Source organism: Pristiophorus japonicus, unplaced genomic scaffold (assembly GCF_044704955.1).
Source record: "Pristiophorus japonicus isolate sPriJap1 unplaced genomic scaffold, sPriJap1.hap1 HAP1_SCAFFOLD_29, whole genome shotgun sequence".
Classification (NCBI taxonomy): domain Eukaryota; kingdom Metazoa; phylum Chordata; class Chondrichthyes; family Pristiophoridae; genus Pristiophorus; species Pristiophorus japonicus.
Window position 1 is genome coordinate 20,554,760 of NW_027252668.1, and position 19,116 is coordinate 20,573,875.

Genomic DNA, 19,116 nt, shown 5'->3' on the forward strand with positions numbered 1-19,116 from the left:
TCAGGAACTCATGACGCCCCAAAGCGGTTTGCATCCGTTGAGTTGTGTTTGAAGTGTTGTCGTGTGGGGAAAGATGTGCCCAAATCACCCCACACGAACCGCAACTCGTTGCGAAGGAGTTTGGTGCAAAAAAGCAGGTGCCTCAGGGACTTGGACTTTCTATGAATGAGTTCTGCTTGTACCTGCGTTCAAGCTTGTAACAGTAACTGTGCATCCATCTCACGGGAGCAGCGTGTAGCGGTTCGTGAGTAGGTGACCAGGTAGATGTGCGGCGCATTCAATCTTTTAAATTTCACCAAACAAAGAAACGGTGAATCCAACTGTCCCTGTAAGCGACGGATTGAAGGGATCGGTGCTCCAAACAGAGCTGGAACACACGCAGTGCAGGAATAGAGTCCGCAACATTAAATGTCAGAGTTATTAAGCAAACAATAATGAAACATACACTTAATAGTACTTACACCCAAATCTTGCGAATGTTACCCGAAGAACTCAAACACGTTGCAGTTTTCAGCTCGGTGTACAAATTGATCAAACATTAATCGGATTCAAACTATCTGTTCCAAATGCCACATTTTATATCTTTTCCTTACCCCTGCTTCGTGACAATTGAAACTTTTAATAGTATTACTTAACACAACTGCCCAACTTCTGATGGAAGGTCATTAACCTGAAACGTTAACTCTGTTTCTCTCTCCACAGATGCTGCCTGGCCTGCTCAGTGTTTCCAGTATTTACTCTTTTTATTCTCCAAACTTATCATCAGAGTATCACTTCCCTTGTCATCTAACTACGCTCCTTCCTGATATGTAGCCTTGTCCTACAAACCAGGCTCCTTTCTGATGACTCAGGCATTCATTGGAATTATAACTTCTTAACGATAACAATTATGTGAAGTATGTAACTATGTCATACTTGCCACCAGAGGGCGTGTCTGTTGGAGTCCTAATGGTCACCTGCCCACACCTGCAGGGCCAGTATAAAAGGTTGGCTGCCATGTTGTTCAGGCACTCTGGAGTTGTAATAAAGAAGACTAAGATTACACTAAGTTTAGCTCACAGTACTCAGCCTCCTGGTGTTCTACTTTTCACAACAATTGGCGACGATTAACAGAATACAAACCTTCACACAACCATGGCTGCTGTTGGAATATTAGAGAGATTCATTGAGAGTGAAATATATGAGGGCCGCAGGCGGATCTCTGCCTGACACCGGGGAAACAGGGAGACAGACCTTGGAGCAAAGGGATATGGATGGAGTCGGCAAAACTTGAGGCATCTGATTCAGGAGAGTCGCGGGGCGTGGAAATTCGGGAGTTTAATGACTTTGAAAGGAACATTTTTGTTTTGTGATGTTTTGTTCAGAGAAATGTTTGTGAAAGGAATTTTTTGCAGGAAGGGATGCAGCATTTATCCTTTTGCCTTAGCACTTGTTTCTGGGTGTCAGGATCATATTTCGTTTCAATGTTATTCTTCCAGAATTAATATTTCATTTGCTGTTTGACAATAACCAGACCCTTGCTCCAAGGTCTGTCTCACTCTTTCCCCGGTGTCAGGCAGAGATCTGCCTGCTGCCCTGATTTATTTCATGTGACAGGACACCAAAGTTCAAAATCAACCTCCAGGTGGCCACACACAGCACTGAATAGTAATGATGGCCGAGTGGTCTAAGGTGATGTATTCTGGTCACTATAGATAGTGTTCGAATCCTATTGCAGACATTTCTGATATTGAATCATTCGGCAGAACCCATTAGCTTTGTCACCACCAACTCCTTCAAAGTGCGATTCAGCAGTCCACCTGCTCGCTTAACATTTCCGTCTGACTTGGTGCTGAAATTTGTTCATTCTTTTGTAGAACGACAATTATTTATTTTGCCCTGAGCATGTGAGGAACTTTTCTCCCGATCTCATTGGGTTTAATTTTGTTAATCTTGTGCTGAAAGTGCAGATGTTTCCGCAGTGTAACGGTTAACACCTTCTAGTTTTTTGAGTTTATGCTCAACTTTCTCCTTGAGTGCATATGGTACGGAACGGGGCGTGTAGTAAACCAATCTAGCGTCCTTCTGTACCCTGACACTCGCCTTGAAGCCCTGGATCGGACTGTCCGTTTCGCAGAACACCTTTGGATACTTCTTGATAACCTCATCCGTTGATGAAAATCTCGCTTCCACACAGAAAATCTGACTACAATCCAGCTTCAGTGAGCTTAATCAATTTCTTCCTTGTAAGGCAGACTTGTCTCTTTTCACTACTATTCGAGGCAAGTTCTGAAATTATTCTTTATATTTCACCGATCGGTACAGTGATATGACGAACCACAGGAATTTACTCTCCCGAATAGCCTCGCTGCTCTCTCTTGGGTTACTCCAGTTGGAAATCACGCATCTATGTGGATTTTGATGCTTTCCGAATCACTGTCCGTTAAACTAGTGCTCCTGATGATGTGTAACTTTAACATCTCATCGTCCTGTTGTTGGTCTTCCATAATATGTAGTCTCTTGGGATTTCTACTCATAGCTTTGAACGCTGGAGTCATAGCTTTAAAAATAGGTTTACCCTTCAGTCTGCATGACTTCGCAAGATGACCAGTCTTTCTGTCGAAGAAACACTCTGCCTTCACGTGTGGAGAACTTTGAGCAATGTGTTGTCCCAGGCACCTACAGCATGACTTCGACGCTTTGGTAGAATTTCCAGTTTCTGAGGCTTTTGGCTCCCTTGTTATACCTTCAAATGCTCTGATAATTACTCCACGAGACAATGTGTCGTTATTAAACTGTAGTGACCTGAGTCCTTTATTGATAACCACAGAGTGAGGATCACACCTGGTGGCCTGCCTTTTATCCTCGGCCAGGCACACCTGTGCAGGTAAGCTACAAGTCTCCCACTGCAGTGCCCTCTGGTGGCACACCTTGTAATAGTACAAGCAGTAACCATGTCGAACACATGACAGGTGTCACTGTGGAACGGTTTCTTTCACTCAAAGTTAGACGCACTACCGTGGGCGCCACGAGGTCTAGGTAGGTAGCAATTGACATTCAGGTTCATATATAAATATATATAAATATATCGACATGCATTGTAACTGTTCCCTGGTGGTCGAGGGGTTCAGATCCGGTGCACTAACCTGGTTCGACATGTATCGTAACTGTTCCCTGGTGGTCGAGGGTTTAAGACCCGGCGCACTAACCTGGTTTCAATCCTCGATCAATTCATCGCAGAAAATTAATTGAGGTCTGTGAGACGCTTAATAATTGCTGTAATCACCATGAATACCAATACTCTCTGTGATAGACCGAGATTACAGACTATCTGGCTTCTCCTGCACTTTGCCGGGCACATGTTTATGGTTTAATTTTGTAAACTGGGTGAGTTCGCTGATCGCGGGGAGACGGTAGGAGCCTCTGTGGCCCCACTGTGAGGATGTGGAAATGAACACGGTGGCTGGGTGATCCGTGACATTTCTGTAAAGGGCAGCGGAGGAGAAGGATTGAGAATTCTCAGTGTGGGACAGAATTTGTTTCAGGAGAGCCAACACATTCCCGATCAGCACAGAGGGAGCTCACTGTCAGCTCCTCGCTGAGGGGGCTGCTGTGCCAGAGGTTTCTGTAGTGTAGTGGTTATCACGTTTGCTTTACACGCAAAAGGTCCCAAGTTCAATCCCAGGCAGAAACATTATTTTTAAACTTGCTGTGGATGAACAATCGGAGGCGAGTTTAGTCTCACTGCAAATGCTGCCTGACCTGCTGAGATTTCCAGCATTTGCTGTTTTTATTTGCTATTTATTCTCCTGGCAAAAGGGCTCCCTTATTCTTTAATTGCACTTTATTTCAACAATAAATAGATAACTTTGAGTGAGAGAAAACGGATCCCGGGGGACCTTTTGCGTGTGAGGCGAAAGTGATTTCCGCTACACTGCAGCCCATCAAAGGGCGAGAAACCACTGAATATAAAGGATGAGCTGACAAATATCAGGGGCAGTGCAGTCTGGTCAATGTCAAACCCTCCTCTCTTATTTAGCAGTGGCATGAACGGGAGTCAGACGCCACAAAGTTTAATTAAAGACACAAATACAAGTAACACTTGCAAATTGTTTAGTGTAAAATTCTTTCACTTTATTTGAAATGCTACTGCTTTAAATCTGAAAATACACACGGTGGGATTTTATCTTCACTACTGATTGTATTTTTTGTGCACGGTAGGAATAATCGGTGCTGATAAATTTGATAAAATTTGCACCAGATTCCTGGTGTCATCGGCAATGAACACTTTGAACCAGAAAGCTAAAATACAGTGAGTAAAATGGGTTAACATACATAAGAACATATGAAATAGGAGCAGGAGTGGGCCATACGGCCCCTCGATCCTGCTCCGCCATTTGATACGATCATGGCTGATCTGATCATGGACTCAGTTCCACCTTCCGGGCCGCTCCCCAAAGCACAGGCCAAATGATTAAAGTATGGAGTGTCCCTGAGTGAGCATTTGTTTGATTGTGCAAAAGAAGGTGAAGGGTTAATTAATGATGCTTTCCTGTGAAAGCAAGATAAAAGTTTTCGAACAAGCCATCCGGTGACTGTCAGGTGAGCGCTGCTTGTGATACCTGGTGGGAATGGGCTGGGATTTTAAAGTCCCTTGTATTGCAGAACCCTCATAAAGACGAACATCCCTTAACGACTGTGTAGACCTTGTGGTGCAACGGTAGTGCGCCTGACTCTAGATCAACGAGTTGCGTGTTTAAATCATGTCGTGGTCATTGTTCTTTTAGCAATTGCTGTTTCACAATAACCAGTCACTTGCTGCAATGTCTGTCTCACTGGTTAGTAGTGGTCGGGTTGGGGACAGCATCAAAGAAGAAAGAAGGGATGTGTGCAGTGGTGGTACAGCAGTTATCATGGGTAATTTTATCTACATCGTGATTGAGCTAAACACATGGTAGTGATGTGTTGGAGGAGGATTTCATGGAGTGTATTATGGATAGTTTTCTCAACCCAGAAGAGATCTGGCCATTCTTGACTGGGTGATGTGTAATGAGAAGGGACTAATTATCAATCTTGTTGTGCGAAGCCCCTTGGGGACGAGTAACATAATATGTTAGAATTCTTCATTAAGATGGAGAGTGTCACAGTTATTTCAGAAACTTGGGTCCTGAAATTAAGGAAAGGTAACTTTGACGGTATGAAGTGTGAATTGGCTAGAATAGACTGGCCAAGGATACTTAAAGGGTTGATGGTGGATAGGCAATGGCAAACATTTAAAGATCACACGGGTGACTTCAGCAATTGCACATCCCTGTCTGGAGTAAAAATAGAACGGAGAACGTTGCTCAACCGTGGCTAACAAGGGAAATTAAGGATAGTGTTAAAACCAAGGAAGAGGAAAATAAATTGGCCAGAAAAAGGAACAAACCTGAGAACTGGGAAAAATTTTGAATTCAACAGAGGAGGACTAAGGGTTTCATGAGGAGGGGGGAAATGGATTTTGAGAGGAAGCTTGCTTGGAACATAACAACTGACTGAAAAAGCTTCTGTAAACATGTGAAGAGAAAAAGATTAGTGAAGACAACTGTAGGTCCCTTGCAGTCGGATCCAGGTGAATTTATATTGGGGAACAAAGAAATGGCAGACCAATTGACCAAATACTTCAGTTCCGTCATCACGAAGGAAGACACGAATAACCTTCCAAATGTACTCGGGGACCGAGGGTCGAGTGAGAAGGAATAACTGAAGGAAATCCTTATGAGTTGGGAAATTGTTGGGATTGAAGGATGATAAATCCCCGGGGCCTGATAGTCTGCATCCAAGAGTACTTAAGGAAGTCGCCCTAGAAATAGTGGATGCATTGGTGATCATTTTCCAACAGTCTATTGACTCGGGATCAGTTCCTATGGACAAGAGGGTAGCTAATGTAAAAAAACTTTTTAAGAAGGGAGGGAGAGAGAAAGCGGGTAATTATACACCTCTTAGCCTGAATCAGTCGTGGGGAAAATGTTGGAATCAATTATTAAGGATGAAATAGCAACGCATTTGGAAAGCAGTGACAGGATCGGTCCAAGTCAGCATGGATTTATGAAAGGGAAATCATGCTTGACAAATCTTCTGGAATTTTTGAGGCTGTAACGAGTAGAGTGGACAAGGGAGAACCAGTGGATGTGGTATATTTGGACTTTCAAAAGGTTGTTGACAAGGGTCCACACAAGAGATTGCTGTGCAAAATCAAAGCACATGGTATTGGGGTAATATACTGACGTGGATAGAGAACTGGTTGCCAGACAGAAAGCAGAGAGTCGGGATAAAAGGGTCCTTTTCAGAATGGCAGGCAGTGACTCGTGGAGTGCCACAGGGCTCAGTGCTGGGACCCCAGCTCTTTAAAATATACATCAATGATTTGGATGAAGGAATTGAGTGTAGATTTGCAGATGAAACAAAACTCGGTGGCGGTGTGAGCTGTGAGGGGGACGTTAAGAGACTGCAGGGTGACTTAGACAGGTTAGGTGAGTGGGCAAATTCATGGCAGATGCAGTATAATGTGGATAAATGTGAGGTTATCCACTTTGAGGGCAAAAACGTGAAGGCAGAATATTATCTGAATGGTGGCAGATTAGGAAAAGGGGAGGTGCAATGAGACCTGGGTGTCATGGTTCATCAGTCACTGAAAGTTGGCATACAGGTACAGCAGGCAGGAAAAAGCTAAATCGTATGTTGGCCTTTATAGCTAGGTGATTTGAGTATAGGAGCAAGGATTCCTTATTGCAGTTGTACAGGGCCTTGATGAGGCCTCAACTGGAATATTGTTTTCAATTTTGGTCTCCTAATCTGAGGAAGGACGTTCTTGCTATTGAGGGAGTGGAGCGAAGGTTCACCAGACTGATTCCCGGGATGCCTGGACTGACATATGAGGAGAGACTGGATCAACTGGGCCTTTATACATTGGAGTTTCGAAGGATGAGAGGGGATCTCATCGAAACATATCAGATTCTGATGGGACAGGACTGGTTAGATGTGGGTAGATTGTTCCCGATGCTGGGGAAGTTGGAGCAGGCTCGAGGTGCTAGATGGCCCACTCCTGTTCCTAATTCTTATGTTCTTTTTGCAATTGATTAACATTGAAACGAAATGTGAACTGACACCCAGAAAGAAGTGTTGAGGCAGAAGGTTAAATGCTGCATCCCTTTCTGCACAAAATTCCTTTCACAAACATTTCTGTGACCGAAACGGCACAAAACAAAAATGTTCCTTCCAAAGTCATTAAACTCCCGAATTTCCGTGCCCCCTGAATCTCCTGAATTAGATCCCTCGAGTTTTGCCGACTCAATCCATGTCCTTTGCAATGTTCTGCTTCCACCCACACTATGAAATGCGCTACTAACTTATCGAATCATGGAATGGTTACAGCACGGAAGGCCATTTGGCCCGTCGAGACCGTACCGACTCTCAGCGAGTCCCACTCCCCCGCCCTTTCCCCGGAGCCCTGCAATTGTTGTTCCTTCAGACACTTATCCAACTCCCATCAGATAGATAAGATTGCATCTGTCTCCACCGCCCTTTCAAGCCGTGCATCCCAGATCCTAACCACTCGCTCCTGTTCCTATGTGTAAAGTCTGGGAAACAGGAGATCAATTCCTGCCACACTCACAGCCTTCCTAAATATAGCACCGTCATTCTATTCTCGTAAAACCAGCTCCTGAAGTATCGGCCAGCTGTGTAGGTTAAAGCTCTGGTTATGTTGCTAGCAGTGTGTCGATCGCAATGTTTCTGTAGTGTAGTGGTTATCACGTTCGCCGAACACGCGAAAAATCCCCAGATCGAAACCGGGTGGAAACATTTTCGACATTGTTCATTTAAATATTAGAAAAAATGGAATAATTGACATTAATGGTTCAATATTAACAAAGTTGATGTTTGTTTCTGCTGATGTTAATAACCCTTCAACTAGGCTGGAGTTTAATATTTTGATATTTCAAATAACATTGTTGATATTTGATGTCTCCAAGATAAGAAAGACTAATTGATGTCCTGTTTCTGACTGCTCCATTTTTGATCGGGGCGGAGGACTGGTGAGAGATCGGGGCCCAGGAGCGTCGTGATCGGGGCTCAATCGAGGCGAGGGCGCAGGGACAGCACGGGCCAGCCCATTCTGCGTTCGATGGATAGTCGGCGCATGTGTACACAATTGGTCCATGCAGGAGAGCTTGGTCAATGGTCGTCTTGGGTAATCCTTGCCTCTGGACCAAGACCAAGCTCTGTCAAGCCCGTGTGGTGGCTGGTGTGCAACGTTCACCCCACGTTAAAAAATCCACCCACAGGCATCTACCACCCTTCAGGATGTAGTTCGGGACCTAGATTGTCAGGTCCCTCATCGAAACACCTGTGAAATCATCCCTTTTTAGAGTGGAAACAAATCATCCTCGATACGAGGAACTGCCAAAAACTATACAATCAACAGTGTCTCACAGCCCTGTTACACTGGCTGGTTTCTCTGTACAGTTCTGTACACACTCAAACTCTACACAGTGTCTCTCACTCCCTCCCATTTCCAGCCCTGACGGTGCAGAAAGCCCCTCTCAAAGCTGCACGTTCCGGCTGCTTTCAGTTGAGTTGTGAGAGATTATTAAAGGATCCTGCATCTCCGCCTCGCTTCACAACAGCAGATCGAAGCCGCAAACAAACCATCGACTGATCGCTCGTCCCCAGCTCCAGCGTGAGTGAGGCCGGGACTGTCATGTATTCAATCAGCATTGCAACACATGTATAATCTGACCTAAGTTGTACACTGTGAGAACAATGACCACTATGTGGTGAACTTGTGGGAGACACTCCTAACCTGGACCTTCAGGTATAAAAGGGGAAGCTCCACTCACTTCCATAACTTGAGTGCTAACAAATAAAGGACAGGTCACAGACTGACCTTCTCTGAAGCATGGGCCTCGTGTGCATTTACACTGTATAGTAAGGACGTATCAATGGCGATGAGAAACTGGGATTTAAACCACACGAGCATGGCCACTAGCTGAACCGGCAAGAGATACTGTATTAAGCAATGGTTTGGACAGAGATTCAACATTGTTAAAGCATCACACACTTCTCCAGGCAGCCAAGGGCAGTCAGGCATGCCCCAATATGTAGCCATACCCAGAGGGGAAGTTCGACAGAGACAATGGCAATCTGAACGGCGATTCACGTCATTGCAAGGGACAATGCGGCCAGTAATGGGTCCATCAACACCTGTATATGGTGCACTCAAGAACAATCACGGGGCAGTCAGTGACGATCGACTGGCAAGAGACCTTTTGTTTCCAACAGCAGCTCATGTTGGAGGCGTGGAGGCACGCACTCAGCCGGACTTTGCAGAGCTGAGCAAAATACCTGCAGAAATTGCAGAAATGAACACTGGGGGAAATCGCTGGAAGCTGAAGTTCAGCGAGTTCATGTGGAGCACGGATACAGTTCATACACCAGGACGCCACCGATAATGATGAACGTGCTCCTCAATGGCATCCCAGTATCAGTGGAGCTAGACACGTGGGCCAGCCAGTCCCTGATGGCTATCAAATAGTTCGAAAAGTGGTGGGCGTCCATGGCCAGGAGGCCAAAATTATCGCCGATTGACGCACAGCTAAGAACAGACACAAAGGAGATCATTCCGGTGCTAGGCAGCGCCACAGTAGTCGTGACCCACAAAGTTCGCTTGCTGTCATGAACTGGAAATTTGTCGATGTCAATGCAATTTCCTCTGTGGAGCGAGTATCATGCTCACAGATCCTGGACAAATTTGACACATTATTTCAACCCGGCACTTTCATTGGGGCCAAGGTAGTGATTCACATAAACCCGGACGCCAGGCCAGTACACCACAAGGCCAGGGCAGAACCGTATGTGATGCGGGGAACGACAGAAGGCGAATTGGACCGTCTGCTAAGGGAAGGCATCATCTCCCCAGTCGAATTCAGTGACTGGGCGAGCCAGATTGTGCCGGTGCTCAAGGCGGATGGGTCGGTCAGGATATGTGGTGATTACAAGGCCACCATCAATCGGGTGTCACCCCAAGACAAGTATCCGCTACTGAAAGCGGAGGACCTCTTTGCGATGCTATCCATTGGCAAACATTTTTCAAAATTAGACCTGACCTCAGCTGACATGACCCAGGAGCTGGCGAGTGAGCCGAAGAAGCTGACCACCATCACGACACACAAGGGATTGTTTGAGAACAACAGATGTCGGTTCGGGATTCGCTAGGTTGCTGCGATCTTACAATGAAATATGGAAAGCCTCCTCAAGTCGATTCCAGGGACGGTGGTTTTTTAGGACGACATCCTCATCACGGGTTACGATACTGAAGAACACCTCCACAAGCTGGAGGAGGTGCTACGCATACTGGACCGGATAGGGCTGCGACTGAAAAAGGCGAAGTGCATCTTCACAGCTCCAGAGGGATAATTCCTGGGGAGGAGGGTAGCAGCAGACGGGATCAGCCCTACTGCCTCCAAAACGGAAGCGATCCAGAGAGCACCCAGACCCCGTAACACGACGGAGCTGCATTCGTTCCTGGGGCTCCTGAACTATTTTGGTAACTTTCTTCCCAAATTGAGCAAACTGCTGGAGCTGCTACACGTGCTCCTACGCAAAGGTCGCGAATGTGTCTGGGGGGACAGCCAGGAAAGGACTTTTAATAGAGCACGCAATTTGTTATGTTCCAACACTCTGTTAACGCTATATGACCCATGTAAGAAGCATGTGTAACGATGCGTCGTCCGATGGTGTCGGATGTGTTGCAGCATGTCAATGCCAATGGTCAGTTACAGCCGGTAGCTTAGGCCTCCGGAAGTCTGTCCCAGGCAGAAAGGGGATACGGGATGGTAGAAAAGGAAGCGCTCGCATGTGTATATGCAGTAAAGAAAATGCACCAATACCTGTTTGGCTGGAAATTTGAGCTGGAGACAGATCACAAACCCCTAACGTCCCTTTTGGCCGACAACAAGGACATAAATGCAAATGCATCGGCCCGCATACCGAGGTGGGCACTAACGTTAGCCGCCTATGACTACACAATTCGGCACAGATCGGGCACCAAAAATTGCGCCGATGCACTCAGCAGGCTCCCACTCGCCACCACTGAGGGGGCTACCGAGCATGGTGCTGAGATGGTCATGGCTGTTGAAGCATTCGGAAGTGAAGGCTCACCCGTGACAGCCCGGCAGATTAAAGTCTGGACAAATAGAGACCCACTATTGTCTCTCGTCAAGAAATGTGTCCTGAATTGGGACTGGGCTGCCACGTACAGGGCATGTCCTGAGGAGGTTAAACTATTTCACCGGCGCATGGATGAACTCTCGATTCAGGCCGATTGCCTACTGTGGGGAAACTGCGTAGAAACCAGATGTGCAGAGAGGTGTTCATCAGAGAACTCCACAATGAGCACCCGGGCATTGTCATGAGGAAGGCAATTGCCAAGTCACACATTTGGTGTCCAGGGATAGACGCAGATCTGGAACTTTGTGTTCGAAGGTGCAACACGTTTGCCCAGCTGACTAATGCGCCAAGGAAAGCCCATCTTAGCCCCTGGTCCTGGCCCACCAAGCCTTGGGCACGCATACATGAGGACTACGCAGGTCCTTTCAAAAATGTTTTTGGTTGTAGTCGACGCCTACTCCATAAGAAACATAAGAAACATAAGAATTAGGAAGAGGAGAAGGCCATCTTCCCCCTCGAGCATGCTCCGCCATTCAACAAGATCATGGCTGATCTGGCCGTGGACTCAGCTCCACTTACCCGCCCGTTCCCGTAACCGTTAATTCCCTTAGTGGTTAAACATCTATCTATCTGTGATTTGAATACATTCAATGAGCTAGCCTCAACTGCTTCCTTGGGCAGATAATTCCACAGATTGACAAACGTCTGGGAGAAGAAGTTCCTTCTCAACTCGGTATTAAATTGGCTCCCCCGTATTTTGAGGCTGTGCCTCCTAGTTCTCGTCTCCCCTACAGTGGAAACAACGTCTCTGCCTCTATTTTGTCTATCCCTTTCATTATTTTAAATGTTTCTATGAGATCACCCCTCATCCTTCTGAACTCCACCGAGTAAATACCCAGTCTCCTCAAACTATCATCATAAGATAACCCCCTCATCTGCGGAACCAACGAGTGAATCGTCTCTGTAACCCCTCCAATGCCAGTATATCCTTCCTTAAGTAAGGTGACCAAAACTGCACGCAGTACTCCAGGTGCGGCCTCACCCATACCCTATACAGTTGCAGCAGGACCTCCCTGCTTTTGCAAACTAACTTTTGGGGATTCATGCACAAGAACCCCCAGGTCCCTCTGCACCGCAGCATGTTGTAATTTCTCCCTATTCAAATAATATTCCCTTTTACTGTTTTTTTTTCCCAAGGTGGATGACCTCACACTTTCCGACATTGTATTCCATCTGCAAACCTTAGCCCATTCGCTTAACCTATCCAAATCTCTTTGCAGCCTCTCTGTGTCCTCTATACAACTGGCTTTCCCACTAATCTTTGTGTCATCTGCAAATTCTTTTACACTACACTCTGTCCCCTCTTCCAGGTCATCTATGTATATTGCATACAGTTGTGGTCCTAGCACCGATCCGTGTGGCACACCACTAACCACCGATCTCCAAACTGAAAAGCACCTATTTATCCCGACTCTCTGCTTTCTGTTCGCCAGCCAAATCTCGATCCATGCTAATACATATCCTCTGACTCCGCGTACCTCTATCTTCGGACGTAACCTTTTGTGTGGTACCTTATCGAAAGCCTTTTGGAAATATAAATACACCACATCCATCGGTACACCTCTATCCACCATGCTCGTTATATCCTCAAAGAAGTCCAGTAAATTAGTTAAACATGATTTCCCCTTCATGAATCCATGCTGTGTCTGCTTGAGTGCACTAAGCCTATCTCGATGTCCCGCTATTTCTTCCTTAATGATAGTTTCAAACATTTTCCCCACGACAGATGTTAAACTACCCGGCCTATTGTTACCTGCCTTTTGTCTGCCCCCTTTTTTAAACAGAGGCGTAACATTAGCTGCTTTCCAATCCGCTGGTACCTCCCCAGAGTCCAGAAAATTTTGGAAGATTATTACGAATGCATCTGCTATAACTTCCGCCATCTCTTTTAATACCCTGGGATGCATTTCATCAGGACCAGGGAACTTGTCTACCTTGAGTCCCATTAACCTGTCCAGCACTACCCGCCTAGTGATAGTGATTGTCTCAAGGTCCTCCCTTCCCACATTCCTGTGACCAGCAATTTCTGGCATGGTTTTTGTAATTTCCACTGTGAAGACCGAAGCAAAATAATTGTTTAAGATCTCAGCCATTTCCACATTTCCCATTATTAAATCCCCCTTCTCATCTTCTGAGGGACCAACATTTACTTTAATCACTCTTTGCCATTTTATGTATCGGTAAAAGCTTTTAATATCTGTTTTTATGTTTTGCGCAAGTTTAATTTCGTAATCTATCTTTCCTTTCTTTATTGCTTTCTTAGTCATTGTTTGCTGTCGTTTAACTTTTTCCCAATCTTCTAGTTTTACACTAACCTTGGCCATCTTATACGCATTGGTTTTTAATTTGATACTCTCCTTTATTTCCTTGGTTATCCACGGCAGGTTATCCCTTCTCTTACTGCCCTTCTTTTTCACTGGAATATATTTTTATTGTGCACAATGAAAGAGCTCCTTCAAAGTCCTCTGCTGTACCTCAATTGTGCCACCGTTTAGTCTGTGTTCCCAGTCTACTTTAGCCAACTCTGCCCTCATCCCACTGTAGTCCCCTTTGTGTTCGCATTGTATGCTCGTTTGAGACATTACTTCCTCACCCTCAATCTATATTACAAATTCAACCAAACTGTGATCACTCATTCCGAGAGGATCTTTTTCTAGGAGATCGTTTATTATTCCTGTCTCATTGCACAGGACCAGATCTAAGATAGCTTGCTCCCTTGTAGGTTCTGTAACATATTGTTCTCAGAAACAATCCTTTATGCATTCTATGAATTCCACCTCCAGGCTACCCCGTGCGATTTGAATTGACCAATCAATATGTAGGTTAAAATCCCCCATGGTTACTGCCGTACCTTTTTCACATGCCTCCATTATTCCCTTGATTATTGCCCGCCCCACCGTCAAGTTATTATTTCGGCGCCGATAAACTAGGCCCACCAGTGACTTTTTCCCCTTACTGTCTCTAATCTCCACCCAAAATGATTCAACATTTTGTTCATTAGAGCCAATATCATCTCTCACAACTGCCCTGATATCATCCTTTATTAACAGAGCTACCCCACCTCCTTTCCCTTCTTGTCTATCTTTCCGAATTGTCAGCTACCCCTGTATGTTTAATTCCCTGTCTTCGCCACCCTGCAACCAAGTTTCTGTAATGGCCACCAAATCATACCTATTTGTCATGATTTGTGCCATCAACGCATTGACTATATTTTGAATGCTGCGTGCATTTAGGTAAAGTATTTAATACTAGTTTTTAATCCATGATTTTTAGTTTTGACCCCTCCTGCAGCCCCTTTATATTCATACATATTGTCCCTTCCTATCACCTTGTGGTTTACACTTACCCCAGTGCTACTCCGCTCTGTTGCCTCCTGCCTTTTGCATTCTTTCTTGGCGTCCTGTTTATCTGCGCTCTCAACCACTCTAGCTCAGAGCCCTCTCCTGCGTTTCGAATACTCCTCGCATTGAGGCACCGAGCTTTCAGGCTTGCCTTTTTATTACACTTTGACCTTTTAGAATTTTGATGTACAGTGGCCCTTTTTGGTTTTTGCCTTGGGTTTCTCTGCCCTCCACTTTTACTCATCTCCATTCTGTCTTTTGAATCTGTCTCCATTTTGTTTCCCTCTGTCTCCCTGCATTGGTTCCCATCCCCCTGCCATATTAGTTTAACTCCTCCCCAACAGCACTAGCAAACACTGCCCCCTAGGACTTTGGTTCCGGACCTTCCCAGGTGCAGACCGTCTGGTTTGTACTGGTCCCACCTCCCCCAGTACCGGTTCCAATGCCCCAGGAATTTGAATCCCTCCCTGCTGCACCACTGCTCAAGCTACGTATTCATCTGAGCTATCCTGCGATTTCTCCTCTGACTAGCACGTGGCATTGGTAGCAATCCCGAGATTACTACTTTTGAGGTCCTACTTTTTAATTTAGCTTCCAGCTCTTTAAATTCATCTCGTAGGACCTCATCCCTTTTTTTTACCTAAATCTTTGGTACCAATATGCACCACTACAACTGGCTGTTCACCCTCCATTTTCAGAATGTCCTGCACCCGCTCCAAGACATCCTTGACCCTTGCACCAGTGAGGCAACATACCATCCTGGAGTCTCGGTTGCGGCCGCAGAAACGCATATCTATTCACCTTACAATCGAATTCCCTATCACTATCGCTGTCCCACTCTTTTTCCTGCCCTTCTGTGCAGCAGAGCCAGCCATGGTGCCATGAACTTGGCTGCTGCTGCCCTCCCCTGATGAGTCATCCCCCTCAACAGTACTCGATGTGAGGCCAACGTGATATCCGCTACACTGCAGCCCATCAAAGGGCGAGAAAGCACTGAATATAAAGGATGAGCTCACAAATAGCAGGGGCAGTGCAGTCTAGTCAATGTAAACACTCCGTTCTTATTCAGCAGTGGCATGAATGGGAGTCAGACGCCACAAAGTTTAATTAAAGACACAAATACAAGCAACACTTGAAAATCTTTTTAGTGTAAAATTTATTTGAAATTCTGCTGCGTTGAATCTGAAAATACGCACGGTGGGATTTTATCTTCACTACTGATTATATTTTGTGTGCACGGTAGGAATAACCGGTGCTGTTAAATTTGATAAAAGTTGCCCCAGATTCGTGGTGTCATCGGCAATAAAGATTTTGAACCAGAAAGCTACAATACAGTGAGTAAAATGGGATATGGTTTTCGAGTTAAGATGCAAAGCACAAGACAAATGATTGAAGTATGGACTGTTCCTGAGTTAGCATTTGTTTGATTGTGCAAAAGAAGGTGAGGGGTTAATTTATGATGGTTTCCCGTGAAAGCAAAAGAAAAGTTTAAGAAGAAACTATACGGTGCCTGACAGGTGAGCGCTGCTTGTGATACCTGGTGGGAATGGGCGGAGATTTTAAAGCCCCTTGTATTACAGAACCTTCATATAGACAAACATCTCCAGTTCACTGTGTGGGTCTGATGGAGCAACGGTAGTGTGTCTGACTTCAGATCCGAAGATTACGTGTTCAAATCACGTCGTGGTCACTTTGATTGAGTTGATAGCCCTCCAGCAACAGGTGATGTGTGTGTTTCTCGTAACAGCCCGTGAGCACAGAGTCCTGTGTTACGGAGCTGCTCGATGTGAACCTCGACAAAACCACTGCTTCTGTCTCCAAACTGGGTTTCCTGATGGTCTCGTGGTTAGGATTTAGCACTCTCACCGCCGCGGTCCCGGCTCGATTTGCGATCAGGGAAATTGTACTTTTAATTCAAAACCTTATAAAAAAATAGTTCATCTATTTTACACATCTTTATGCATCTCCTATGCAAAAAAAAAAGTACCATTGATTTAAACACCATTAATTAATTCATAAAATTCTATTGACATATGATATATTTTGCTCTGAGCAGATGAGGAGCTTTTGTGCCGATGCCATTGGGTTTAATTCTGGTAATCTGGTGCTGAAAGTGGAGATGTTTCCGCAGTGTACCGCAAATCATAGACACCATCAGAGGAAGTCTCTCGGGATCGAGGAGGACTTCCTTCCATCCAAAAGTGAGTCCTTTGATGGCTGAACAGTCCGATAGGAGAGCCACAGACCCTGTTACAGGTGGGACAGACAGACGTCGAGGGAAGGGGTCGGTGGGACTGGTTTGCCGCGTGCTCCTTCCGCTGCCTGCGCTTGGTCTCTTCATGCTCCTTGCGTCAAGACCCAAAGAGCTCAACGCCCTATCGGATGGACTTTCTCCACCTCGCGCGGTCTGCGGCCAGGGTCTCCCAGGTGTCAGTGGTGATGTCGCACTTTACCAGGGAGACTTTGAGGGTGTCCTTGTAACGTTTCCGCTGTCCTCCTTTGGCTCGTTTACCCTGAAGGAGCTAATCATAAACACGTAAGAATTCGGGGCCGGATTTGGCTATTCGTCCCCTCGAGCCTGGTCCACCATTCAAGAAGACCCTGGCAGTTCTTCAACAGCAAGATTCAACATCTGGGGCGGAGCCAACAGGCGCCTGACTGCAATGAGTGATAAAAACCCTCGTTGGGCAGAAGCCTGGCTAGCTCAGTCGGTAGAGCATGAGATTCTTAATCTCAGGGTCGTGGGTTCGAGCCCCACGTTGGGCGATTGTATTTCTTTTCATTTAATGTTGCTTTCATGGAAAACCTCTGACCGAAACGGCAGTAAACGAAAATGTTCCTTTCAAAGTCATTGTACTCCGAAATTTCACCGCGCCACGAATCTCCTGAATCAGATGCCTTGAGTTTTGCCGACTCAATCCATGTCCCTTTGCAATGTTGTGCTCCCACCCGCACTATGAAATGTGTCACTAACTTATCGAATCATGGAATGGTTACAGCACGGAAGGCCATTCGGCCAATCGAGCCCGTGCCGACTCTCAGCGAGTCCCACTCCCCCGCTCTTTCTTTGTAGCTCTGCAATTGTTTTTCCTTCAGACCCGTATCCAACTCCCGTCTGAAAGATAAGATTGAATCTGCCTCCACCGCCCTTTCAAGCCGTGCATTCCAGATCCTAACCACTCGCTGCTCAATGGCCATCTCCTGTTCCGATGTGTAAAGTCTGTGAAACACGAGATCAATTCCTGCCAAACTCACAGCCTTCCGAAATATAGCACCATCATGCTATTCTCGTAAAACCAGCTCCTGAAGTATCGGCCAACTCTGTAGGTTAAACCTCTGGTTTTATACCTAAGATTACTTTAACTGTAGTGTTGTGGTTATCACGTTTGCCATACACGCGAAAGGTCTCTGGTTCGAGCAAGGGTGGAAACATTATTTTGGAGACTATTTTTGCTGTGAAATAAATTGAACAGAAGTCGCCCCAGGTTCCTTGTCGCATGAGCACTGAACATTTTAAACCAGTCTCCAATAATACAGAGTGAGTAAAATAAGATAGGGGAGAAAACTTCATCAATTATTCAAAATCCTTAAATAATTAAAGTTCAGTTATTGAAGTTTCCACTGTCCCTCAGTAGCAATTCTACAAAACAACGCTGTCGGTTAGGCCCAGGAACAGGAGGAGGCCCATTCAGCCCCTCGAGCCTGTTGCACAGGAACAGGAGGAGGCCATTCAGCCCCTCAAGCCTGTCACACAGGAACAGGAGGAGGCCCATTCAGCCCCTTGAGCCGGTTGCGCCATTCAATGAGATCATGGCTGGTCTGTGAGCAAACTCCATGTACCCGCCTTTGTCCCATATTCCTTAATACCTTTGGTCAAAATGCAATGTAAAATGAACAACTGACCCAGCACCAACTGCCCTTTGCAGCAGGGAGTTCCAAAGCTCTCCCACCCTGTGTGTGTTGGAATGTTTCCGAATTTCACTCCTGGAACATCTGGCTCTAATATTTAGACTATGGCCACTAGTCTGGGACTCCCCAACCAGCGGGAATAATTTCTCTCTATCTACTCTATCTGTTCGCTTATTATCTTGAAAATTTTGATAAAATCACTGCTCGACCCTCTAATTTCCAGTGTGTGTAATCTCATATCTTAATTTAAACCTTGGAATCCAGGTATCATTCTGGGAAACCGACACAGTGCTCCCTCCAAATCCAATATAGCCTTCCTCAGGCAAGGTCAGTGAAAACTGAATCAAGGGACGGGTCTTATTAGATTTAATCTGATGGTTTCCAGCAGGCATTTGGGAAGGACCCACACATCATCATCAGCATCATCATAGGCGGGTCCTCGACCGAGGAAGGCTTAATTCCACATGGGTTCACAGGTGTTTCAATGAAGGACCCGATGTTCCAGTCCTGAACTCCATTCAAAGGGTGGAAGATGCCTCTGGGTGGATTGTTTTAACGTGGTGTGACGATTGCACACCAGCCACCACACGGGATTGACAGAGCGAGGCCTTGGTCCAGT

At 45.8% G+C, this 19,116-nt stretch overlaps 2 non-coding genes across 2 annotated transcripts; both read left to right on the top strand.

Annotated features, from left to right (window-relative positions):
• The first annotated feature begins 3,600 nt into the window (after positions 1-3,600).
• Positions 3,601-3,673, top strand: trnav-uac (transfer RNA valine (anticodon UAC)). The gene has a single exon. It is a non-coding gene; the product is annotated as a tRNA-Val (tRNA).
• A 13,608-nt stretch (positions 3,674-17,281) lies between these two features.
• trnak-cuu (transfer RNA lysine (anticodon CUU)) lies at positions 17,282-17,354 on the top strand. Its single transcript has one exon. It is a non-coding gene; the product is annotated as a tRNA-Lys (tRNA).
• The last annotated feature ends 1,762 nt before the right edge of the window (positions 17,355-19,116 follow it).